At 45.8% G+C, this 13,245-nt stretch overlaps 1 protein-coding gene across 2 annotated transcripts in view; it reads left to right on the forward strand.

Moving 5' to 3' along the window:
• The first annotated feature begins 2,204 nt into the window (after positions 1-2,204).
• pHCl-1 (pH-sensitive chloride channel 1) overlaps positions 2,205-13,245 on the forward strand; it is a 91,895-nt gene continuing 80,854 nt past the window's right edge. Inside the window, exon 1 of one of the 2 annotated variants that reach the window (XM_075692591.1) lies at positions 2,205-2,369. The gene's annotated coding sequence lies outside the window, so the exon portion shown is untranslated. Of the gene's footprint in view, positions 2,370-2,649; positions 2,743-13,245 lie in introns of those variants that run through there. The other variant, XM_075692592.1, reaches the window with a different exon arrangement.

Consider the following 13,245-nt stretch of genomic DNA (forward strand, 5'->3'; position numbering starts at 1 on the left):
CAATTACTCCTGCAAGCACATGGCAACGTGCCGTTTTTTTTTTATCTTCCAATATTTAAAGAAGGTGAAACAGATCCACTGAAACAAGAATGTGGAACATTCCCGCAGAACAAACGAATTTAAGAGTGCTTTCTTTTTTTATTTTTGTTTGTTGTCTTTCCATTATACCATAACCTTAGCGAGGGAACAGGGTTGCACGCAGTAACGGTCAGCAAAATTTCAGTGCTCCTCACGGCCTTGCTGAGTCGACGAGCCTAGATCCGGGCATCATATACCGTATGCATGCGAAGAACGTGGCCGTGTTATTACTTTCGTTTTCTTTGATTCTTTCTCATTCGCATAACGATGTACCCACCGAGAACATCTCCCGCAGCATTTCGCTGCCCGAGCTGCACTGTGCCAACGTTGTTTATTTCCCTGCTTTTATTTCTTGGGAGCTTTTGCCGCAAGTGGCTTCTTGCTTTCATTTCCAGAAAGTACGAAACTCTTATTTTCCTGCGTTTCCATCACGCCTTCCTTCCTTTCGCTCATAACTGGCTCCGTTGCTGCATGTTTTCTTTCTTTTTTTAAAACCCTACTTTGCAGAGGACGCCCTAATGAGGAATAGCTGTTTTATTTAGCCGTGTTTTTCCTCTATATGTGCAAATGAATCATAGAAGAATAATGCCTATTATTCTTTCAGAAATGACAACGAGATGTTTGCTTTTGAATATGTTGTTGCGAAGAAAATCATAACTTGACGCGAAGTTGGGGGCACGAAGCCTAGAACGGGGTCATAAAAGGGGTGAATAATTGCGCCGTAGTTATGTTGTGCTTTATTGTTGCGAAAGCATTGTATGCCCCACTACTCGAAAATCCGTCAGCGTGACCAAAAGATGGTACCAAAAAAGTGCCGACGCCGCAAAGACTAAAAATACGTCACCACGAAATGTTCGGGTTCCCGTAACATTTCTCGGGGAGATTTCAGTGAACAAAGCAAATTATTGCCTTTTAAAAAAAACAACACCTGTTAAATTTCTGTTTGGGTGGGACTCTAACGGGGGACCTCCGGGCTGCGAGAGGAGCACGCTTCCCGGACACCACGGCGCATCCACGGTTCTGGTTGTCTAAAGGTGTGTCTAGTGTATGCGCATTCAGACACTTGGCGCGCTTTGATTTAGCCTTACCGAGGTGCAGTTAGAACGCAGCAGAGAGCTTACGTGGACAAGGAACGGACAGAAAAGAACATTACAACAGAGGAACTGAAATGCTTTCGCTTTCCTACACTTAGCCGAAATTTTCCCTTATAGGGATGCCCTGCGACACTTTTGTCCGGCGTAGTTGTTTCCAGATAACACTTCTGCTTAGTTCCCGCAAGTAGTCACTTTTTGAGAAGGAGATCCCCAGGGAAGACTAACTCTCTTTTCTAGTTAGCATGCCGCTAACTCCCTTTTTTTTGACTCCCCTTCCAGAGTAGGTTGAATGTGTAACTTGCGAGATGCAATTACGATGTCGCTGAAGGGACACAAACTGATGCAGCACGGCCACTTCAACAACATTCAGTCTAAGACAGCTCAAACTTGGGACAACACGTTACCTATACAGGCCAACTTTATCAACCTATCCCGCCGCTTAGCATAAACAAAAAAGGAAACAAAAGAAGCAGTTGAAAAACGATAACATAGAATGGTGCAGAGGAAAAGGAAGAAAGGAAGCTCGGAGGAAAAACAGAAAGCAAGGAAGTCAGAGACTCATGAGCCAAGGAACTAACAGGCAATGAATGAGGAAAGTTTTAAACGAAATAATGCAGGCAGCCATGGAGGCGGGATGTAGCAGAATGATGGAGTAAAATGAAACAAATTAATGAGTGAACGAAATAAACGAGTTTATCAGGAGATAACAAAGAACACCAAGACGCAAACGAGAAACAAATAAAGGAAAAGTCAAGAAAAAAGAGCAGGGAAAAGAAAGAAAGCCACGCCCCGCCTGGTGTCCGAGTGCGTGGCACTGCGGCACAGGGCCCGCTGCTGTGTCGCCCGTACACCTTCGCGCCGACACGTCGGGAGGCGGCTCGGAGGACCCAGGCTGCGCCGGGTAGCGGCGGCCGGGCTGCGGCACCATCAGTGACGGCGAGAGAGGGGGGAGGCGGGTACGAGGCGAGCGCCAGGGAGCGCAGCCCCTCGCCGCCGGTGGTGGGCCAGCTGGGGCCCGGGGCTCGCAGCAGATGGCGCCAGCCGTGGGCTGCTGCGCGCCGTCGCAGCAGGCGTCGTCTCCGGCTCGTTCGGACGGCCAGTGAGCAGCTGCTGCCGCGGAATGGCGGGCAGCAGGGCGCGTCGGTGACCCCCGTGGATGCCGCCCGGCGGGCCGGCGCCAAGGCCAGCGGCTCGGAGGTGAGCAGCAGCTGAGCACGTCATCGATTGCACGCCTCCTGTCCCAGACAGCCTCCGGCCCCGAGGCACGCCCCGCTTTCTTTTGCGGCTGACCCCGCGGCCGCGGCTCACACCACCCGAGCGATCGCTAGCGCACTGTGTGCGCTCGTGTTGTGATGCCCAGCTACGTGTAGGTCCCTGCCAGCAGCTGCGCCACGGGCTGGCCCTGCTCGCGAAGGTCGTGGTGGACGTGAGCCAAAACTATGCGAGGACACAAATGCGTTGTAGACGAGCTCCGCGCTGCCGTCGCCTGGCCGCATGACTTCGCGCGAGCGATTTCATTCAGCGCTGACCTCCGGAATCGCACACTGAGAGCTGCCGTTATTGTCGCACGGTAGGTTCCACGTTTCCTTACTTTCCCTGGCGAGCGACCCGTGCACGTTCGCCAGCGCAACTTGCTCGCGAATCGGCCCAGAGTGCGCTGTGTCGCACCGGTTCGGTCCCGTGCACGCAGCACCGTTACGTTGCAGCGTTACGCACGGTTCGGCGAGACACTATTACCGTTGCACACGGCAACCGGTGGAGGCCCTCTCGAAATAACGCAGTGATTTGGTTGGCATTGGCAGCACCCGGTCCCAGCATCCGTGCTCTTGCGCGCGATCACTGACATTGTCCCGACAGGGAAGTCGCGGCATTCGTCAAAACCCCGGCTCATTGGTTTCCTTCCGTGAGTGGTCGGTCCTTCGTGAGTTCGTAGCTCGTGAATCGAGATTGCGTTACTTGAGACCGCTTTCATCTGGGCCTGCTGCCAGTGCGTGCAATGCGACAAAAACACAGGAGGCGGTGCAGGGCGCAGAAGAGTCGGGAGCTGCTGTTCTCCACAAACGGATCAACTCTTAGTCAGCCGTTGTAGTACTGCTCCCGGACTGCAAGGGAGCGTCTGCTGCATCGTGTGCCAGCACTATACTCTCCTGTACCGTAGTGGAGTCATCTGCGCGCGTCTTTTCGTGGGGGCGGTGTTGGTCGCGCTTCGGAGTTACCACCGTCGAGCGACTTCGTCGGGCGGATCACGCTTCCATTACACGCGTCGGACCTTAAATTCGCACCGTCCCGGCCTCTCAGTTGTATACAGGAGCGTGCGAACCGCTAATGCGGCCGCGCCATGTACAGTGCGGCGCGCGCGCTGGCGCGCCATCAGCGTTAGGCGCGTCGTGGGGCGAATCGATGTAGCCGAAATAGCGTCCCATCGACCGACGCCTGCGCAGGACGCTCGCGAGCTCACATGGCCGCCGCCACTTTTCCGGCACCACCCCCCGGCGGCTCACCGGGGACCGCCGGGTTTTCCAAACGCTGATTGCAATTATCACGCTGTCAGGCCAGGCAGACACGAACCCTGGAGGCGAAAAAACGTTCTGCGCAGTCCACTGACGCTGTCAGACGTCAAAATAACGTAAAGATAAAGCCTGCGTCCAACTTTCGCTTATCCTGTTTGATTCGCTCAACCCCGCTTCACACCACTCGAAACTGTCTTTTCTTTTTTTTTTCTCTTTCTCTCTTTTCCTTTTTTTTTTCTTCTTTTGCTCACTCACGTGCTGACTTCGTCCATTAGTCAACACCTCGTTCTTTCGTCGAGCGTACGTGCGCAAAACGTCGATGTGCGGTATTAGTGCACGGAGAAAGGCACGTAGGCCATGCACGAGTGAGCTTTTTTTTTCTTTTTGCGCTCTGTGCAGTGGGGAACAGGAAGTAGACTGCGACCTTCACGCGACACTACCGGAGACGCGCGATTCCAGGCTAATAACCGTTAGAAGTGCTTCGTATCAGTTCGCATGCAACACTGCGTTTTTGTCGTTCCGTTTTTCCTTCCCTCATCTTCTTTTTGCACAACAGTCTTGATAACCGACACAGCACAGCTTGCTTGTCTTGTTTATTTTTTTTAACAGCACGGGGTTCTGTAGCACCATCACATATCAACGAACATTCTGCTATGGAAGCGGAAAGGTGTTTTTACCACATGAGCGCTAGTTATGCGGCAAAGCAACAACTAATGGCACAGATTTTGCGAGGACCGTTACGAGACCTGCTGGTTTCGTTCGGGACGCATTACGGCAGCAAATTGAGTCACAGTGAGTCAAGAGCACTTTTTGGGGACGCTCAAAGGTGATTTCCGAATATGGGAACGCCTCAATTTCAGCCTCACGCGTACCCTTTGCCACGCGTCTTTTAAGTTTGCCCGTCAAGTTGTGACCTAAAATCACTTTTAGACATCGAGCAGCGTGTAGTGATAAAGAAGCTTAGGCATTCAAGCACTTAAATATGAAAGTTGGCAAGTAATCCAGAACTATTACATAGCTGTGATAAAGACTTTCAGCATTTTGTGATTATGTTCATTAGCTCTTTATTCTCTCTTCAAACTTCTTAAAATGCAACCAGGATTTTGTTCTGACACTTAAGATTGCGTTTCTAATAGCGAGTCTTCAAACAATACGGTTTACCAGGCAGCCTATGTAGACGATTCTCTTGGACATACAATTCAGGTTTTTGACGCCCACCTTCTGATAAGGGTCCAAATGTTCTCATACGTAGAGGGACCGTGCATCAGCGTCTTGTGCGCTCTTCATCGACCCAGCGTGCACAATTTTATAAGCAGGCAACAGTTGCATTATAAATTAGGAGTTCGCACAAACAATAATGTCAGCTCACATCAAAATTTATTACCATGAAGAACTAACGTAAAAAATAGTAATGCAGATGCATTGATAAATATTTCAAATGCCATTCAGCTGTGTCTCACGTTGTGAATTTCCAAATGATTACAGATGGCGAATGAGTTAATTACGAAAGTGAATTCGTTCCCCAAATATTCGGGACATCAGAATCGATGAGCTTGTCAGAGCGGCTCAGCTTTTTCATAACGGCGAGTTTGTTCTCGCATCAGCAAAAGCGCGCTCAAAAAGAAATCCTCGCCTCTTTTCCCTGCCGAACTTTCTAAGTTTTTGCGAGGCATTTAAAGAAAATGCAAGCAACCGAGCAGTCGAGGGAGCGACGAATTTAATCACAGAGGAGGGAGATGCCTCGCCGGTTTTGTGCTTCAATTCATCGTGGAGCCAAGAGCCTTGTCGTTTTTAATTATTTAACTGGCTTTGCTTCCTTTGGAACCTCGACTTTTTTTTTTCTCCAGCCTTCTCGACACGCCCTGTAAGGTGTCAGTGATTAATGTACATCTTGACACGAAGCCATCGAGTAATGTGTAATTTTTTAGCAATATAAAATCTTATTGACGTTTACTGGTGAAATGACGAAGGAGACGTGTAATGAACGAAGAGAAAGTGGTGGAACCATTCAATAACAACTATTTTTAGCGCAGAGGGGTCTTGCGATGCTTTCGTGAATAAAACCAACTGACTGGTCTGGTGGGTTAACCTCTTAGAAATCAATCAGCATAAAAAAAAACGGTGGACGAGATAATCAGACAACACGGGCGCTGTACACACAACTCACTATCGTAAAATTGATCAATATCGAAGTCGAGCAGTTTGTTTCTTTTCTGTGTTTTTTTTCTTTTCTTGCCTTACGGTGTTTGCTTCTTCCTCCTTCTTACTGCACAAACAGACATTCGAGTTCATTCCATTCTGTTCTGTTCTAAGAACCGGTGCAACTAGCTGGACAGGTCACACTAAAGGCAGTTTGCTTTTCTCACACTTCAGGACCGTCCATTGTTCGGGGCGTCTGCTTGCATAGTCTGAATTGAGGTAGAGTCTGCTAGGTTAAGCTCGTAGAAATCAATCAGCGTAAAAAAAAAAACGGTGGGCGAGATAATCAGACAACATGGGCGCTGTACACACAACTCACTATCGTAAAATTGATCAATATCGAAGTCGAGCAGTTTTGTCGAACCACACGCCCCTCGCGGCGAGATTGGCTCCTATTGTTGCTCTTATGGCTAGCGAGTACTTCGCAGGGTCACTTATAATATTTAGAGCACGGACAGGAGAATAAATAATACTGAGTATTGTGAATGTGAATGGCGGTTCCTGAAATGAGTGCATTTCAGTGTCTCAGTTAAGATGGCGGTGGCTAAAAACTGAAAATGTAAAAAGAAAATAGACAACACAGCAAGATGTTTCTCTTAAGTGCACTCAGTGAAATAGTTTTTTCAGGCATCTGAAACATTTTCCATAGTTCTTCATTTGTATTCAGGCGTATTTCTACAAAAAAAAAAAACATAAGGGCCCTTCCATATGGTAAAATCTATTCATTTCTGTTTAATTTCGCAGTGGTTGCTGAGAAGATGTTTCCAAAGGCAATAAACCTTATTTTCGGTTCTGTACTATTCATTTATGTAAATATAACCTGCATAGATTTCGTCCTTGTCTGCCTAATCATGAATAAGTTTCGGAGCGTCGTAGCACAAAAAAAGGCACACCAGGATAGAAGGTTGCATGAACAAAAAGGAAGTAGCTCTGACTGCAGACACCCTTGTGTGTGGAAGAAGACGAACGCCAGGCGTAGTAAATGCAGACTCAAAACCTCTTCACCAGAGAAAACAGGACCTCTTTCTCTGTTTAAAATCAGTACAATTACTAAAAAGTACAATACCGTTGATAAGTACCGAAAGCTGAGTAATAGGTTTGTCGTGCTAACATTCACAGTTCGCTCTTTATACAACGCCACAAAATCTACTAACCACGTGACTTAATATCGCGTTAACGAAATCAACGTAAAATAAATTTAGAAATCAGTCACTGCACCTATTGTTTGAACATACGCAACGATATGGACATAAATAAAGTCACCTGTGATTTTCGCGTAAAGATTGGAATGGCGATAACGAAGGAGGCTTCAGCAGGAGGAAGACGCGTAACGCTGCCCTTGTTCCCTTTCTCTTTCTTTTCCTTTCTTTTCTTTTTCTTCTACAGGTGTTGTTTTGAGTAGAGGTGAGCGAATATAAACTTTTTCTAATACGAATCGAATACGCATAGGAAGTATCGAATATCGAATATGGAATAATCAAACGCACGCATATATTTATAGCAGGAATATTTGTTTCGGTATAGTTAGGTACCACGCCTGTACTTACTGCCGCAAGAAAGGCAGCCAACTATCACGGAAAAATGATCAAATTTAAGCACAGGACCAGTAATTGTCACTAAAAGAAAGTTGCGCGAATAGCCTGTCAGCAGAAACTTTCCAAGGATGAATGTTACTGCATCAGAAGCTTTATAACAGTGGTGAAATATGTTTGCCGAAATTAGATCAAAAGGTGTGCGGAAAAAAAGCATCTGATGGACTTGTGTGCCATAAAAACACGTAAAAGGGTCCGTTGCAAGGGAAATATGGCTGGTTGTAGCGTCAAATATAAGGCTGCTACATGACTAGACTGCCAAAACACTAAATGACAGACTACAAGCAAAAATCACAATTTGGCATGTAGGCTTCCGTCACGAAAGCGAAAATGCAGCTTGCGTCACCCATTTCGTTTCTATATTGTTTCCAAAACATTTGTCGTATTTGTCTTCTGATAATTTGCGATACTTTGTTTAAGAGACAGATAACAGTAAGACGGGCTTAACGATCGGTTGTTGCGAAATATTTGGTCAGCTTCAAATATTCAAAAATACCAAATAGTTTCGTTCCGTCTACGAATACGAATGATTAGTGTGTAATAATCGATTTATGTACGAAACTTCGAACATTCGCTCACCCCTAGTTTTTAGACATCAAATTCATATCACATTTATCCTAACATATATATGCACTAATCTCGTATAAACACGTTTTGTAAGTGATCTCATGTTTCATAAGGAATTATTAGGTGAGTGGCATGCGTGATAAATGAGATTTTTATAGATAAAAATAAATATTAGGTTGTTTCTATTCTTCTTAAACATATTATAGCCGACCCTTTCGGTAGTACTTAAATTTATTGCTAAAATCGCTTGCAAGCATAGAATAAATTTCATTAGTAATGATTGAATTCACACAACCGATCTGGAAAGAAACGCATATATGGTAAGTGTCAGAAACAGAGAGTATAGGTACGTTGGGTTACTGATGTTAATGGCAACATATTTATGAAGACCTATATTATTGCGGTAGATATCGATATTCTGTCGCATCAGAGAAAGAGAGAAAGAAAATAGGAAGAAAGACATGGAGGTTAGCCAGTGTAAGTACCGGCTGGCTACCCTGGGCTGCGGAAAGGGGTAAAGTGAATGAAAGCGGAAAGAAGGAAAAGATTCAGGAAAATTCACACAATAACGCGATGCTGCGCGCTACAACATTCAAAGACGGTCGCACAATTCACAAGCCTTTAAAAACTTGAGCAGAGTCCTTAAGGCCTTGAGTGCCGAAAACCGTCTCGGCCAGCGTCCTAGAACTTTTTCTTGTGTGAAGCGGCGATTGTCCAGTTTTTCGAGCGTGGTCGCGAGCGCTTTTCTTGACACATTGTAACGGGCACATGCCTTTCTTGCAAGAAATCTGAGCACGTGGGTTAACATGACTGGTTTCCTTTTTAGGTAGGAGACATGATGACTCAAGGAGAGTGCTCAATCTATTATCACTCCTAGAAAGCGGTGCGTCTCCTCATAGGCAATATGCTATCCAGTAATTCTGACAACGTGCGGTCTCCTTCGGTCTCCGATAAGATCGCGTGAAAGCGATCGTATCGTAGAGAACTTCTCGGAGGACACCTCCAGACCTCGTGCTCGAAGATAACTTGATGTTAGTGTGGCCACTTTTTGGAGTCTAGGGCGTACCTGGGCACGCGTCCCTCGTGATGACCAAATGCATATATCGTCTGCATATATCTACACATGGACGGATTGCGGAAGGGTATGAACCAGGTCAATGAGCACGAGGTTAAATAGAGTGGGGCTCAAGACTCCGCCGTGTTGTGTCAGGTTGGCTGCGTGAGGAGGCGGATACAATGTGCATATTAAACCGCAGATTGACTGTAGCTGACAACAACCTTTCACTAATTACTCCTGTAATTAATCACCTTAGAGCACATTTTCCTGAATTAATATCGCAGCCGAGCAGTAACGAAGAAATATCAATTTAATAGAAATCTTGTGCTGAGCACCAGTTCCAGGAAAGGCGTCCTCAAAACATATGGCGAAATACCTACATTTACGTTCCAGTTGAAACTTATGAACACTTATTTTTTTCGAAGGCTGATAACTGTTAAATGGAACAATAGTGTATTTCCCCATATACTTTGAAGCCGTATTTCTCAAAATATGTGCTAAACAAAGGATTTCTATACTAAACGGATATTATTTTATAATTGTGCAGCTTCAGTTGCGTGATTGTAATTTATGTCGTTAAGCTACAGAGCTCATTCCCTACATTAAACGGCTGGATGTTCCCAAGAGAGGCCCCCCCACCCCTTCCCACGGGAAAGCCACCTACGACTGATTACTGCACCTATACTTAGAAGCAGTGCAATCAATGTACCTTATGTGCAGCAATGGAAGCACGAGAGAAGGTGCGTTTATTTATTGTAATTAAACTTTTTTTCTCTCTCTCAAATGCTCAACTGCAGAAACTGCTTAAAAGTGGTCAATTACGAAACTAGTTCTATAATTTTGTGAATTAGTTAAGATCACTCTGAATTTTCTTTGCAGATAGTCTCGGCCTCTTCAAGTTAGCTAGCTGATGTGAGAGAATTGTGATGTCCACCGCAGGAGATACTGAATAAGTCTGTTTCCAGTAAAATAGATGACCCCAGCGTATTGCACGTCACAAGCAACTTACGTTGAACTAAGTGCTTTTGTCGAAGGCTTACGACGGATGGTGCTGCCAAGAGTTCTTTTCATTTATTTTTTTCCGTTGGGATTATTTGGGCGAAATGGCGATTAGATGTGATTATAAGTTGCCTTAAACTGGGGAAAATCTATACTGGGCTGTTTAATGTAAAAATATTTCAGTCTGACTTTATTTCAATTTACTGACGTCAAATTGACGTAACCGCAGAGGCAAGCATTGGGCAGTTACCCGCAGAGTTGTCCCAATCCAACCAAATGATCTCCTCGTTTATAGGAGGTGGCTGTTGTTTGCATTGAAAGCAAATAGCATTGCTTACGTTGACAGGCGTCTCTTATCTAAATTACTGACAAGAGGCGAGGAGCACGTGCAAGAGGAGGGGGTTTCGCCGGGTCCGAGCTAGCGCAGTGAAAGTATTAACCGAGTGAGGAGAGTGGTGCTGGCGTCAGCGATTGGTCCTCTTCCCCTTGCTTAGCTTGCGGAGGCTGGTTGAAAATTGCGGCGGCGTGCAACGGGAGGTAAAAATACCGCTAGGAAAGATCTCCAGCGAAAAAAGAGTTGGCAGAGCAATGGTGTATATGTACGTAAAAGGCTCGACAACATTATACTACCACCCAAAATTGTTCTTATACGAAGAAAAACCCTCGCTTGCAGCTCCGAGTTGCCAGTGCCAGAGCGATCGATGGGCAGCCATCTGTTATGCCTTTCTGAACCTAGCGAAAAAAATTAATATTAATATATCTTTACTGCATACACGTCAGTTTGATGTAGCGAGTTCTTGCGGATGTCTGACGTCGTTTTGAAGGGGAGGCGACGTGAGTGCAGCTCGAAAAATTTTGACTAACGGTGTAGGGCTCATGGCAAAAGAGGCATCGGGTCGTGAAGAACGCTTTCTTTTTTTTTGTTTGGCACAATCAAGTACAATCAGTATGTACACATCATATCAGATGGAGTTTTCGTGGTTTTCGTGACGTTGCATGACAGTCTAGTGAAGTGGGTGTGTCCCGAAAACTGTTTGACCAATCGTGGAGGGCTAGTGGCGGAAATGGAATAGAAACAGTCTGCAATACGCTTTACGTTATAGCGCCCCTGATCTCGTCACAGTCTTCTGTCCTACAAATGAGCCCTAGACGCCAAGAAAGTCTGAATGCCTCATGCTAATCATATTCTGACTCGTTTAACAATGTAAAAATATCAGATTCGTGACAGCACCAACTGTGCGCCGAAAACTATCTCAATATATTATCTCGATGTAGTTTTTCGTTCCAATTTATTCGCTCCGTATTCCGCCTCCGACAACACCATACCTTCAGTCACGCAAATGTTCGCTTAACGTGTCGACTGAACCCTTGCGTCATTTGCGCTACGAGGGCCACTACAAAAGGGCCCCAATCCATCGTTCTGTTTTATCGATGTGAACTGAAATAGCCGCCGCTCACGGTAACGTCACCAAACAAAGAAAAAATAAATAAACGCTAGGTTTGGTAAACCGAAACACGTACCGTATGTTTCGCAACTCTAAGCCGCTAGCCAAACACCACTGCTCTTTCACTAAAACGGATGTCCTAAGCCAGAGATACCCGTAGTTGTTGCAACAGCTATTAAGGAATGAAAAAAAAAAAAGCTTTGAGGACGCTTAAGCTTCGCCTTTAAGGGTTGAACGGTATAGTATTGAAAGGTCTCTGACTACTTCTCACGCTTCCCGGCAACTGCAGCTTATGTAACCATAATGTTTTCAGGCAAATGCTGGCGGCGAACGCTATGTACGAAGGCGAGCTTTCTGGTAGAAACGCGACCTCTTGCATGGGCAGATCCCGTAGGTAGTGCACAAACGTGCCGAAAAGAATTACAACATTTTCACGTTCGTGTTATTGTTTAGCACTTTCACTATTTAAGCCTGAAAATATTTAATATAATAGGCATGCGATGTCGGTGTTTTGTTTCATGACATTTGTTTGTGGGCTGTCATTCCCAACATTCCGGGGAATAACTTTATCAAGAATGTAAGACAAGGTATAAGCAACTTTAGTGATAGGGTGGTGTGCCAATACAACCAGAATATACCGCATGCCAAATAGCAAAGCCTCGCATATACATATACCCAAATATGCCGCGGCAATTTTCGCTCACGGGCAACTCCGCCGACGCCGACACCGATGGCGGATTTTCTGCCTCTAACGCTATCGTGTTAACACGAAAGCGTGTTTATTTATCCTCTAGAAGGATAAATAAACACCCGCCATCCACCTTCAAATGGGTGCCGAGAAATCTGTCCTTTTTTCTTGACGACCCAGAAGCGAAAGTGTCGCACTGGCATCTAAGAAACTCGCCCCAATCTCCCAATCGCTATGACTGCTTCAGAGCACGGTGTCCTGGGTTCGATTCCCGGCCAAGCTTGGCAGCCGCTTTCGGATGTTTGTGGAATGCAGTATCGCTCGGGTGCCGCGGCTTCGGCGCATTTCGATGAACTCCACGCCAGCACAAGTAATACGGAGCCCGTTACTACGCCGTCCTTCATCAACTGCGTGTTACAAAAGACAAAGTGATTGGCGAGTTGGTATTAGATTATGCGAATGCGATGTGCACGACGTAAACGGGCCACAGAAGAGAGGAAGAGGTCGAGACTAGCAAGATACGAGGCCAATGGGTTGCTTTGGGTCGTTAAAACCATTGAATCCAATGCAATTTAATGCAAGTTGAGCCACCATTTGAACCGCAGAGTTTAGTTCAGAAGCTTAAACTTCATTACGCGTATGGTATCATGACCAACGCCCGCGTATGCCTGTTTCTTTTTTTTTAGTTTGGCTTTGTGTAAGCAGCCAGCTTCGTAAAAACCTGTGCGCTTACAGTATTTTTATTCTAAAAACTACAGATGCCCAAGAGATTTACCTCTTAGGAGCTGGCTGGTGCAATCACTTCTGTAAGTCGAATACACAATGAAGATGTTGTGCAAGGACAGTAAAGACGAAGCAAAAAGTTTGGTCCCAAAAATAATTTTGTTGCCCAATCCCCCAGTTTGGATATGTGGCACCTACATCTTGTCGCGACATCTACACCTACCTTTAGGCATACTTGACGGTGGTTACTACAAAGCACTCCTCGCCATAGGATACTCTTTCCTGTGCTGTTT

The sequence above is a fragment of the Dermacentor variabilis genome, chromosome 5 (assembly GCF_050947875.1).
Source record: "Dermacentor variabilis isolate Ectoservices chromosome 5, ASM5094787v1, whole genome shotgun sequence".
Taxonomy (NCBI): Eukaryota; Metazoa; Arthropoda; class Arachnida; order Ixodida; family Ixodidae; genus Dermacentor; species Dermacentor variabilis.